The sequence below is a fragment of the Trichechus manatus genome, unplaced genomic scaffold, assembly GCF_000243295.1.
Source record: "Trichechus manatus latirostris isolate Lorelei unplaced genomic scaffold, TriManLat1.0 scaffold00039, whole genome shotgun sequence".
Classification (NCBI taxonomy): Eukaryota; Metazoa; Chordata; class Mammalia; order Sirenia; family Trichechidae; genus Trichechus; species Trichechus manatus.
In genome coordinates this window covers 3,004,224-3,016,514 of record NW_004443975.1, presented here as the reverse complement: position 1 = coordinate 3,016,514, position 12,291 = coordinate 3,004,224, and the positions used below count along the sequence as shown (strand labels likewise).

The following is a 12,291-nucleotide window of genomic DNA, read 5'->3' as shown; positions in this document are numbered from 1 at the left end:
TGCCTTCTTCTCACATTGATATACTCACTCACTACTGGAAAGCACCACTTAAAAAAATATTATAAGTAATTCAAGATCAAGTGGCATAATTTTAGTGGTTGGTTTGGATATTTCTTCTTTTACTTTTTTATAGTGAGATATGACTTTCATACAGAAAGAGCATAAAACATATGTGTACAGTTTACAGTCAAAACAAAATTCTAAAGCAAACACCCATATAACCAACCACTTTGGGTTAGGGTTAAGGTTAGGGTTAGGGTTAAAGCAAACACCCATATAACCAACCACTTTGCTAAAAAACAAAAACAGAACATCGCCAGTCTCTCCTACCTTTCCCTTACCTCCTTCCCAATTATAATCCCCTGGGTGGTGCAAAGGGTTAATGAGCTCGGCTGCTAAGCTAAAGGTTGAGATTTGATTCCACCCAGAAGCACCTTGGAAGAAAGACCTGGTGATCTACTTCCAAAAAATCAGTCACTGAAAACCCTATGGAGCACAATTCTACTCTGACACACATGGGGTCGTCATGAGTGGGAACTGACTGATAGCAACTAGTTTTTCCCTCTCACCTAGAGGCAAACACTAGGCTAACTTTTGTGATGACAATACTTTTTTGCTTCTTTATATAACTATATCAAGAACTATCTAATTAGAATCACACTGTACGTATTCTTTTGTGTCTGCTTTCAATTCAACATTATGCTTATGAGATTCATAGATGTGGTTGCATGTAAACTCTAGATCATTTATTTTGATTACTGTATAGTTTTTATCATGTGAATATATCACAGATTATTTATCCATTCTAGTGTTGAAGGACATTTGAGTTGTTTGTCGTCTGTGAATATTAATAATGCTGCAAAACAATTTTTTGGACATGTGTCCTAGTACTTATGCGCATGATTTTCTCTAGGATTTTATACAAGGCAGTGGAATCACTGGTCAAAGGTTTATGTATCTTCCCCAATTTGGCCAGCTCTCTCTGTCAGCTCTGGGGGAAGATCCTTGTCATCAATCTTCCCCTGGTCTAGGAGCTTCTCAGCACAGGGACCCTGGGTCCAAAAGATAAGCTCTGCTCCTGGCTCTTCTTTCCTGATAGTATGAGATCCCCCTGTCTCTCTGCTTGCTTCTCTCTTTTATATCTCAAAAGAGATTGCGTTAAAACACAACCTAATCTTATAGATTGAGTCCTGCCTCATTAACATAACTGCCTCTAATCCTGCCTCATTAACATCATAGAGACAGGACTTACAACCCATAGGAAAATCACATCAGATGACAAAATGGTGGACAATCACAATACTGGGAATCATGGCCTAGCAAAGTTGACACACAATTTGGGGGGACACAATTCAATCCATAACACTCTTCAACCTCCTGACTTTAGCTTAAACCTGGATGCTTCCTAAGGACAATGACTCCCTTGCAGAGAGAAAGCCTTTCCCTGGAGCTGATGCCCTGAATTCAGACTTCTAGCCTCCTAGACCGTGAGAGAATAAATTTCTCTTGTTAAATCCATCCACTTGTAAAGGGAAGAGGCCCTGGATAAGTAAAGCATTACTCCAGAAGAAGAAAAAAGTGGGAGGCCTCACACCACCTGATCTTAGAAACTATTATAGTGCCACTATAGTCAAAACAGCCTGGTACTGGTACAACAACAGATACATAGACCAATGAAACAGAACTGAGAATCCAGACGTAAATTCATCCACCTATGAGCAGCTGATATTTGACAAAGGTCCAAAGTCCGTTAACTGGGGAAAAGATGCTCTGTTTAACAAATGGCACTGGCATAATTGGATATCCATCTGCAAAAAACTGAAACAAGACCAATACCTCACACCATGCACAAAAACTAACTCAAAATGGATAAAGACCTAAATATCAAATCAAAAGCGATAAAGATAATGGAAGAAAAAATAGGGACAACGCTAGGAGCCCTAATACATGGCATGAACAGAATACAAAACGTAACTAACAATGCACAAACACCAGAAGAGAAACTAGATAACTGGGAGCTCCTAAAAATAAAACACTTATGCTCATCAGAAGACTTCACCAAAACAGTCAAAAGACAACCTACAGCCTGGGAAAAAATTTTTGGCTATGACATATCCGATCAGGGTCTAATCTCGAAAATCTACAAGATACTGCAAAACTTCAACCACAAAAAGACAAATAACCCAATTAAAAAATTGGCAAAGGATATGAACAGGCACTTCACCAAAGACATTCAGGCAGCTAACAGATACTTGAAGAAATACTCACGATCATTAGCCATTAGAGAAATGCAAATCAAAACTACAATAAGATACCATCTCACCCCAGGAAGGCTAGCATTAATCCAAAAAACACAAAATAAGAAAATGTTGGAGAGGTTGTGGAGAGACTGGAACACTTATACACTGTTATTGGGAATGTAAAATGGTACAACCACTTTGGAAATCAATATGGTGCTTCCTTAAAAAGCTAGAAATAGAGGTACCATATGATCTAGCAGTCCCACTCCTTGGAATACATCTTAGAGAAATAAGAGCCATCACACGAATAGATATATGCACACCCATGTTCATTGCAGCACTGTTCATGATAGCAAAAAGATGGAAACAACCTAGATTCCCATCAACAGATGAATGGATAAACAAATTATGGTATATTCACACAATGGAATACTACGCAACAATAAAAAACAATGATGAATCCGTGAAACATCTTATAACATGGAGGAATCTGGAAGGCATTATGCTGAGTGAATTTAGTCAGTCACAGAAGGACAAATATTGTATAAGACCACTATTATAAGAACTCAAGAAAAGGTTTAAGCACAGAAGAAAACATTCTTTGATGGTTTCGAGGGTCAGGAGGGAGAGAGAGGGGTATTCAGTAGCTAGATAGTAGACAAGAATTATCTTATGTGAAGGGAAGGACAACACACACGTCAGAGGAAGTCAGCACAACCGGACTAAACCAAAGCTAAGAAGTTTCCTGAATACAACCAAACACTTCGAGGTACAGAGTAGCAGGGGTGGTGTCTGGGGACCATGGTTTCAGGGGACATCTAGGTCAATTAGCATAACAAAGTTTATTAAGAAAATGTTCTGCATCCCTCTTTGGTGAGTGGCATCTAGGGTCTTAGAAGCTAGCGAGTGGCCATCTAAGATAGATCAATTTGTCCCAACCTACCTGGAGCAAAGGAGAGTGAAGAACACCAAAGACACAAGGAAAGTATTAGCCCAAGAGACAGAAAGGGTCACGTAAACCAGAGACTTCATCAGCCTGAGACCAGAAGAACTAGATGGTGCCCGGCTACCACCAATGACCTCCCTGACAGGGAACGCAGCAGAGTCCCTGACAGAGCAGGAGAAAAGGGGTGCAGAAGTCAAATTCTAGTAAAAAGACTAGAGTTAATGGTTTGATTGAGACTGGAGGGACCCTGGAAGACTTGGCCCCCAGACTCTCTATTGATCCAGAACTAAAATCATTCCCGAGGCCAACTCTTCAGACAAAGATGAGAGGGGACTATGGGACATAAAATGATACTTGTGAAGAGTGTGCTTCTCAGCTCAAGTAGATACATGAGACTAAATGGGAAGCTCCTGTCCAGAGGTGAGATGAGAAGGCAGAGAGGGTCAGGAGCTGGTTGAATGGTCACAGGAAATCCTGCGTGGAAAGGAGGAGTGTGCTGTCACAGTATAGGGAGAGCAACAAGGGTCACATAACAATGTATGTATAAATTTTGTATGAGAGACTAACTTGAATTGTAAACTTTCACTTAAAGCACAATAAAAAAAAAAAAAAAATCCATCCATTTGTGGTATTTCTGCTATAGCAGCACTAGATGACCAAAACAAGTGGGCAGTCAATGAATAAAGTGAAGATATGGGCTACGTGAGGCCTGGTAGGTTCTCAGAAATCTCCAGGTGGATGTTGGAGTTAAGGAGAGGGCCTTGCCACCTGGTAAAAGTTTAGAGGACCTAGTAGTGGTCAGAGGTCTGGTGCAGGCATAGGGCATCCAAGTCCTCTTCCACTATTAACTGCACAGAGGTTTTTACTCTTCTGCTCCAAGGGGCCTTAGCATCTATATTAGTTTCCTAGGGCTACTGTAACAAATTGCCACAAACTGGGTGGCTTAAAACAGCAGAGATTTACTCTCTTACAGTTCTGGAGGCCAGAATCTGAAATCAAGATACAGACAGGGCCACGCTGTCTCTGAAGACTCTAGAGGAGAATCTGTTCCATGACTTTCTCTTAGCTTCTGGTGTTGCTGGCAATCCTTGGTACTCTTTGCTTGTAGATGCATCACCCCAGTCTCTGCCTTCATCACCACATGGTGTTCTCCCTGTTTCCTGTGTGTCTCTTTTCCTTTTTTGTAAGGACACCAGTCATATTGGGTCAGGGCCCACCATAATCCTACATGACCTTATCTTAACTTGATTACATCTACAAAGGCCCTATTTCCAAATAAGGTCATATTCACAGGTACTAGGGTTAGGATTTGAACATATATTTTTGGAGGACACAGTTCAACCCTTAACAGTAACTAAGCACTTATGTTTTCTTTTCTTTCTTTCTCTTTTTAAGTAACCCTTCTTTAAACCACTGTTGTTGTTAGGTGCCATCAAGTTGATTTCAACTCCTAGCAACCCCATGTGACAGAGTAGAACTGCCCCATAGGGGTTTCTAGGCTGTAATCCTTATGGGAACAGATTGCCAGTTCTTCCTCCTGTGGAGCCACTGGGTAGGTTCGAACCACTGACCTTTCAGTTAGCAACCAAGTGCTTAACTGCTGTGCCACCAGGGCTCCTTTTTAAACCATTAAGTGCCTGTGAAGTGTTGTAATTTCATTTTTGCAAAATAAATCATGTATCTAATATTCTGAAATGCCTACCAAGAAATACACGTTGAATTATTTTGTTAAAAAAAATACTATCCTACTTTTTCCAGTTTTTCAATGTAGCCATTGCTCAAATTATAAACATGTTACTTGTTATCATTTGGTGGGTCTGAAGAGATTATCACAAATGGGTTCCCTCTTAATTCTTTGATCTGAAGTGACTTCACTTTCTGTTGCTGTCATCACTTTCTCAACAGCAATCAAGCTGTCCCAGGTCATCATATAACTTTGTGCCTAGCATAAAAACTGTGCATGTTAACATCTCTTGCTGACCACTATCTTCACTTCCTCCCAGCAGGGCCCTTGACTCTGATGTTTCACTAACCACAGTTCTGTAATTTTACTACATGTGATTCCTTCTCTAAAGCACAAACGTCTTAAATCTGGTTCCTCTTTCCTCTTTTTCTTCCAACTATGAAAATTGCCTTTCTGTCCTCTTTTCATTTGTGTGTTAAAGAATATTTAGAAGGGCAGTACTAGTGGTTAAGTTTGTATCAAGGATAAGAAAGCTTAGAGAGAATTTCTGACAATACAATAAATTTTCTCAGAAGGCTATATAGCTGTATAACATTGAGAAAAAAATAGAAAGGATTCAAGAGGAAATAGAGTAAACCTCAGTGAGGGAAAAGAGAAAGGATATGAAACTCCTCTTTCTTTCACAGTATTAAATCATAACTGGTTCTCTTAGGGTGGTGGAAGCCTGGACGAAGTGAGGGTGTGGATCAGGAGACCAACAAGGGCAGCAAAGTTAGAATGAGGCTGGAGGAATTTCATTTAGAAATGGGTGTCTCGTATTGGGAAAATAAGCCAGGGGAAAAGATAAGCAAGACAAATAGATCACAATCTACTAGCAAATGTTCAGTGAAAGGCTAGAGTAGGGAAATGGTCCAAAAGTAGTGGGGTTCAGAAGCAAGAAGCTCGTTTATCCATTTCCTGGGAATTTGACTATGGTAGAATAAACAAGCTATAACAAAGAGTGCAACAGACAAGCGTCTCTGAGACTGTGCCCCGACAGGATCAGCCCCAGCCAGTGGAGCTTCCAAGCCAAAGTGTCATCTCCATGACTGGTCATAATAGTGTCAGGAAACAAAGGTTATGACAATTCCAATTCTGTGTAAATGAGGTTCAAATGTAGTTTTAAAAAAATATGGTGAGTGTTAAGTTCAGCTTTAAAAAGTGGGCCAATGGTCCCCTTTCATGGAGCTGCAATATTCCTTTTTGTTGACCAAAAGTGATTCCAGAATCTGGGAAGAAGGAGGCTGAAGCCAGGTAGAGATTCTGCTTCAAATCCTTTATCAAGGTGTTATGGATTGAATTGTGTCCCCCAAAAAATTTTGTGTCAACTTGGTTAGTCCATGATTCCCAGTATTGTGTGATTGTCCACCATTTTGTCACTTGAAGTGATTTTCTTATGTGTTGTAAATCTTATCTCTGTGATGTTAATGAGGTGGGATTAGTGGCAGTTATGTTAATGAGGCAAGATTCAGTCTACAAGACTAGGTTCTGTTTTAAATCAATCTCTTTTGAGACATAAAAGAGAGAAGCTAGCAGAGAGACATGGGGACTTCATACCACCAAGAAATAAGAGCCAGGAGAACAGCAGGTCCTTTGGAACCAGGGTCCCTGTGCTAAGAAGCTCCTAGACCACGGGAAGATTGATGACACGAGCCTTCCTCCAAAGCAGACAGAGACAGAAAGTCTTCCCCTGGAGTTGGCACCCTGAATTTGGACTTCTAGCCTTCTAGACTATGAGAGAATAAATTTCTCTTTGTTAAAGCCATCCACTTGTGATATTTTTGTTATAGCAGCACTAGATGACTAAAACAGCAGGTATTGATCTATACTTCTTACGTGAGACTGCTTAACATTTGCCAAGCAAGTGCGTATAAATTGTTTCTCACGTGGGTGGGGAGAAGGGGAGAAGGAGCCTCAGGCACTGTGAACACAATACGATTAAATATACTTTGCTCATAAAAATACCAAGTTTGGATCAGGAAAGAGGTAGGGGAGGGGAGAAAAACCTAGGGGAGGGGTGAAAGGAGAGAAGAAAAGGGGGGAGGGGGGCCTCGGTTGGGGGTGGGGAAGCGATGTTTGCCGGTCAGTCGAGTCCGGAGTGAGCAGCTCGGGCGCCGGAGCGGAGGGAGACTCTGAGCTTAAGCTTGCCGCTACCACGGCCACTGTCTGGACCTTTGCCCCGTGGGCGCTACAGGGGGTCCATCGCCGCCGTCCACTGGAGGGCAGTGCGATTGGGGACCCGGACCTCCAGTCCAACAGGGATTTTTCGTCTTCCCCCTCCCCCCAGCGAGGGAGTCTGAGCCGCCGCCAAACAAAGGTGCAGGTGAATCTGGTGTTTTCGAGGGGCTCGCAGCCCCAGAATCATAATGAAGGCCCCGTGATGAGCCTCCCTATTTGACAGTAGGCACTGATGTGAGTGCTAAATACAGAGGAGCCTTCTGTGAAGCCAAGATCAAGACAGCAAAAAGACTTCTCAAAGTCAAGTAAAACCTGCGAAAGCAGGAAACTTTGTAAGGCGGAAACCTGTCAGAGAAGGAAAACGCAAGTATTTTCCACTAATAGAGAGCAATAGAAAAGTGCACCCTGTCAAAGGCGGAAAACTTGCGAGAGCTGGAAAAACAAGGCAGTCCCGTCGAGTTCCGGCTACCACAGGTAACATTTAGGCATGATTCTTCAACAGTGGAAGTTCAGGATGACCACATAAAGGGCCCACTAAAGGTAGGCGCTATTGTGGAAGTAAAGAATCTTGATGGTGCATATCAGGAAGCTGTCATCAATAAACTAACAGATGCAAGTTGGTACACCGTAGTTTTTGATGACGGAGATGAGAAGACACTTAGACGGTCTTCACTGTGCCTGAAAGGAGACATTTTGCTGAAAGTGAAACATTAGACCAGCTACCAGTCACCAACCCTGAACATTTTGGCACTCCAGTCATAGGAAAGAAAGCAAATAGAGGAAGAAGATCTAATCATATACCAGAGGAAGAGTCTTCATCATCCTTCAGTGATGAAGATCAGGATGATAGGAAACTGACTGATGAGCTACTAGGAAAGGTTGTGTGTGTCGATTATGTTAGTTTGGATAAAAAGAAAGCACTATGGTTTCCTGCTTTGGTGGTTTGTCCTGATTGTAGTGATGAGATTGCTGTGAAAAAAGACAATATTCTTGTTCGATCTTTCAAAGATGGCAAATTTACTTCGGTACCAAGAAAAGATGTCCATGAAATTACTAGTGACACTGTGCTAAAGCCTGATGCTGTATTAAAACAAGCCTTTGATCAGGCACTTGAATTTCAGAAAAGTAGAACTATACCCGCTAACTGGAAGACTGAATTGAAGGAAGATAGCTCTAGCCGTGAAGCAGAGGAAGAAATAGAACCATTTCCAGGAGAAAGGGAGAACTTTCTTCAACAGTTGTACAAATTTATGGAAGATAGAGGCACACCTATTAAGAAAAGACCTGTACTTGGGTATAGAAATTTGGATCTCTTTAAGGTATTCAGACTTGTACACAAACTTGGAGGATTTGATAATATTGAAAGTGGAACTGTCTGGAAACAAGTCTATCAAGATCTTGGAATCCCTGTCTTAAATTCAGCTGCAGGATACAATGTTAAATGTGCTTATAAAAAATACTTGTATGGTTTTGAGGAGTACTGTAGGTCAGCCAATATCGAGTTTCAGATGGCATTGCCAGAGAAAGTTGTTAACAAGCCATGTAAGGAGTGTGAGAATGTAAAAGAAATAAAAGTTAAGGAAGAAAATGAATCAGAGATCAAAGAAATAAAGATTGAAGAGGAGGGAAATATAATACTAAAAGAAGAAGGGCCCGTGGAGGATGGTATTGAAAGAAAAGAAAACATCAAACCTTCTCTGGGAAGTAAAAATAATTTGTTAGAATCTGTACATACACAGTCTGATCAGGAAAAAGCAGTTAACATGAAAAAATCGGAAGAAAATGAAAATCTGGAAGATAAAGATGATGAGACAGCTCGGGTAGATGAATCCCTCAGCATAAAGGTAGAAGCTGAAGCAGAAAAAGCAAAATCTGGATATGATGAATGGATTAAAGCAGATAAAATAGTAAGACCTGCTGATAAAAATGTGCCAAAAATAAAACACCAGAAGAAAATAAAGAATAAATTAGACAAAGAAAAAGACAAAGATGAAAAATATTCTCCCAAAAACTGTGAACTTCGGCGCTTGTCAAAACCACCATTTCAGACAAATCTATCTCCTGAAATGGTATCCAAACTGGATCTTACTGATGCCAAAAACTCTGACACAGCTCATATTAAATCCATAGAAATTATCTCTATCCTAAATAGACTTCAAGCTTCTGCAAGTTCTGCTGAAGACAGTGAGCAGGAAGATGAGACCAGTGCTCAGGACATAGATAATAATGGCAAAGAAGAATCTAAGGCTGCTCATTTGGCCCACAACAGAAATGATCTTATTTCAAAGGAGGAACAGAACAGTTCATCTTTGCTAGAAGAAAACAAAGTCCATGCAGAGTTGGTAATATCCAAACCAGTGTCGAAATCTCCAGAAAGATTAAGAAAAGATATAGAAGGATTACCTGAAGATACTGATAATGAAGAAGAAGATGAAGTCACAAGAAAGAAAAAGGATGTCAAGAAGGACACAACAGATAAATCTTCAAAACCACAAGTAAAACGCGATAAAAGAAGGTATTGCAGTACAGAGGAATGTTTAAAAATTGGATCGCCTGGCAAAAAGGAAGAGAAGGTCAAGAACAAAGAATCACTTTGCATAGAAAACAGTAGCAACAGCTCTTCAGATAAAGATGAAGAAGAAAAATCAAAAGCAAAGATGACACCAACTAAGAAATATAATGGTTTGGAGGAAAAGAGCAAATCTCTACGGACAACTGGTTTCTATTCAGGATTTTCAGAAGTGGCAGAAAAAAGGATTAAACTTTTAAATAACTCTGGTGAAAGACTTCAGAACAGCCGAACTAAAGATCGAGAAGATGTCTGGTTAAGTATTCAGGGACAGCGCCCTAAAAAAACGCTAAAGGAACTTTTTTCAGACTCTGATACAGAAGCTGCAGCTCCACCACCCCATCTGTCCCCCCGAGGAGGCAGTAGCAGAGGAGCCACTGCATACCGTGGCAGAAGAGGAGAGTTGTTCACTCAGCGCAGAGCTAGAAAAACAACTATCAGCCAGTGTCGATAGTAAACCCGTTGAGGATAAAACAGTGGAAGTCAATGACAAAAGAGCAGAATTTCCAAGTAGTGGCAGTAATTCAGTGCTCAACACCCCTCCTACTACACCAGAATAACCTTCATCGGTCACTGTAATGGAAGCCGGTCGGCGGCAATCTTCTGTAACAGTATCAGAAATATTGGCTCCAAACCAAGAAGAAGTTCGAAGCATCAAAAGTGAAACTGATAGCACAATTGAGGTGGATAGTGTTGCAGGGGAGCTGCAAGGCCTCCAGTCTGAAGGGAATAGCTCACCAACAGGCTTTGATGCTAGTGTGAGCTCCAGCAGTAGTAATCACCCAGAACCAGAGCATCCTGAAAAAGCCTGTACAGGTCAGAAAAGAGTGAAAGATGCTCAGGCTGGAGGAAGTTCATCAAAAAAGCAGAAAAGAAGCCATAAAGCAACAGTGGTAAACAACAAAAAGAAGGGAAAAGGCACAAACAGTAGTGATAGTGAAGAACTTTCTGCGGTGAAAGTGTAACTAAGACTCAGCCAGTCAAATCAGTTTCCACTGGAATGAAGTCTCATAGTGCCAAATCCCCTGCAAGGATGCAGTCTCCAGGAAAATGTGCAAAGAATGGTCATGAGGATTCTGATCTAAAGGAACCAAGTAATCGATTGCCCAAAGTTTACAAGTGGAGTTTTCAGATGTCAGACCTGGAAAATATGACAAGTGCTGAACGCATCACAATTCTTCAAGAAAAACTGCAGGAAATTAGAAAACGTTATCTGTCATTAAAATCTGAAGTAGCTTCCATTGATGGGAGGAGAAAGCATTTAAAGAAGAAAGAGAGAGAAAGTGCTGCTACATCCTCATCTTCGTCTTCACCTTCATCCAGTTCCATAACAGCTGCTGTTATGTTAACTTTAGCTGAACCATTAAAGTCCGGCGTATCACAAAATGGAATGCCAGTTGAGTGCAGGTGACAGCAGGACTTGCCAATGCACTTTGCGCTTAATGGCTGTTGAGGGCCATGTCTTTTCTATACTGCACAGTGGCACAAAAAAAATCAGACAAACACTATTTTATATTTAAAATTGTTTCTTGACAAGCTAACTTGGCACTTAAGTGCACTTTTTTATGAAGAAAAAGTACAATGAACTGCTCTTCCTCAAGCAATAATTGTTTCCAACTTGTCTGGGAATTGTATGTCTGGTAACTTGAAGGCCTTCCACTGTGGCAAATGGAGGCTTTTCACTGCCTGTAGAGACAATACAGTAAGCATAGATATTGGGTGGGCCAGAACATGGTAAGATAACTTACTGCGTATGTATTCCCTTGTATTTTGTTAAAGCTGGAACGTTTGATATTTTTCCATTTATTTATGAAAAAAATATGAACCTATTTTCATTTGTACAAGCTAGTTATTTTTTAAAGCAAGTCACCCTAGGGTGGCTTTAATTGTGTAAGTCAAGCACATATAATAAATTCAAAACCTGCAGTTCACAGAATATCAGACATCAGTCCCGGTAACCAAATAGTTAAGATTCTCTTTAAAAAAGACTGAACATGCTTACAGGTTTGAATTAGGCTAAATGGTCTTGCAGTGGCTTTTCATTCACCTTCAAATTGGAATGGAACTACTGTACTTTGCCATTTTTTTATGAATCAGTATTTTTTTTTAAGTTTGATATAATAAATTGTGTGAAAAAAGAAAATGGCTAATAAACTGTATTAAATCTTAAAACAATGTATAAAGATTGTACTTAGCCAGTTCAAAGTGTATATTTATTCATCATAAATTATAACAGTTATATTTTTGTGTTTTCTTGTAAATGTTTCTTTTCCCTTAAATACAGATAATTCATTTGTATTATTTTATTATGAGCTACAATGAGAGGACTTCGGGAACAAGTAAACTGTGTAAGTATGGTTCAAGGTTGTTGATATGAACTGTCTCAAAAGGATGGTTGTTATTTTAAATATAAATAGCTAATCTGGTTAGTAGGCCTAAAAAATTAAATGCTTAGTATAAAATCCAAAATGAACATAAAATTGTTTTCACTTGTATTGACTTTATGTTGTATGATTCCAACATTTGTTCTGTTGGCACTTGTATTTAATTCTAAACCTTTGTAAGACATTTGTATATTGCGGATGTGTTCATTCAAGCTATTTAACACCTGGCACTGTTAATACACAGTACTTTA

The 12,291-nt window shown here is 40.1% G+C and overlaps 1 protein-coding gene and 1 pseudogene across 1 annotated transcript in view; one reads left to right on the top strand and one right to left on the bottom strand.

The window, feature by feature from the left end:
• KMO (kynurenine 3-monooxygenase) overlaps nucleotides 1-12,291 on the bottom strand; it is a 60,648-nt gene that overhangs the window by 36,346 nt on the left and 12,011 nt on the right.
• Nucleotides 7,566-11,067, top strand: LOC101350131 (AT-rich interactive domain-containing protein 4B pseudogene; annotated as a pseudogene).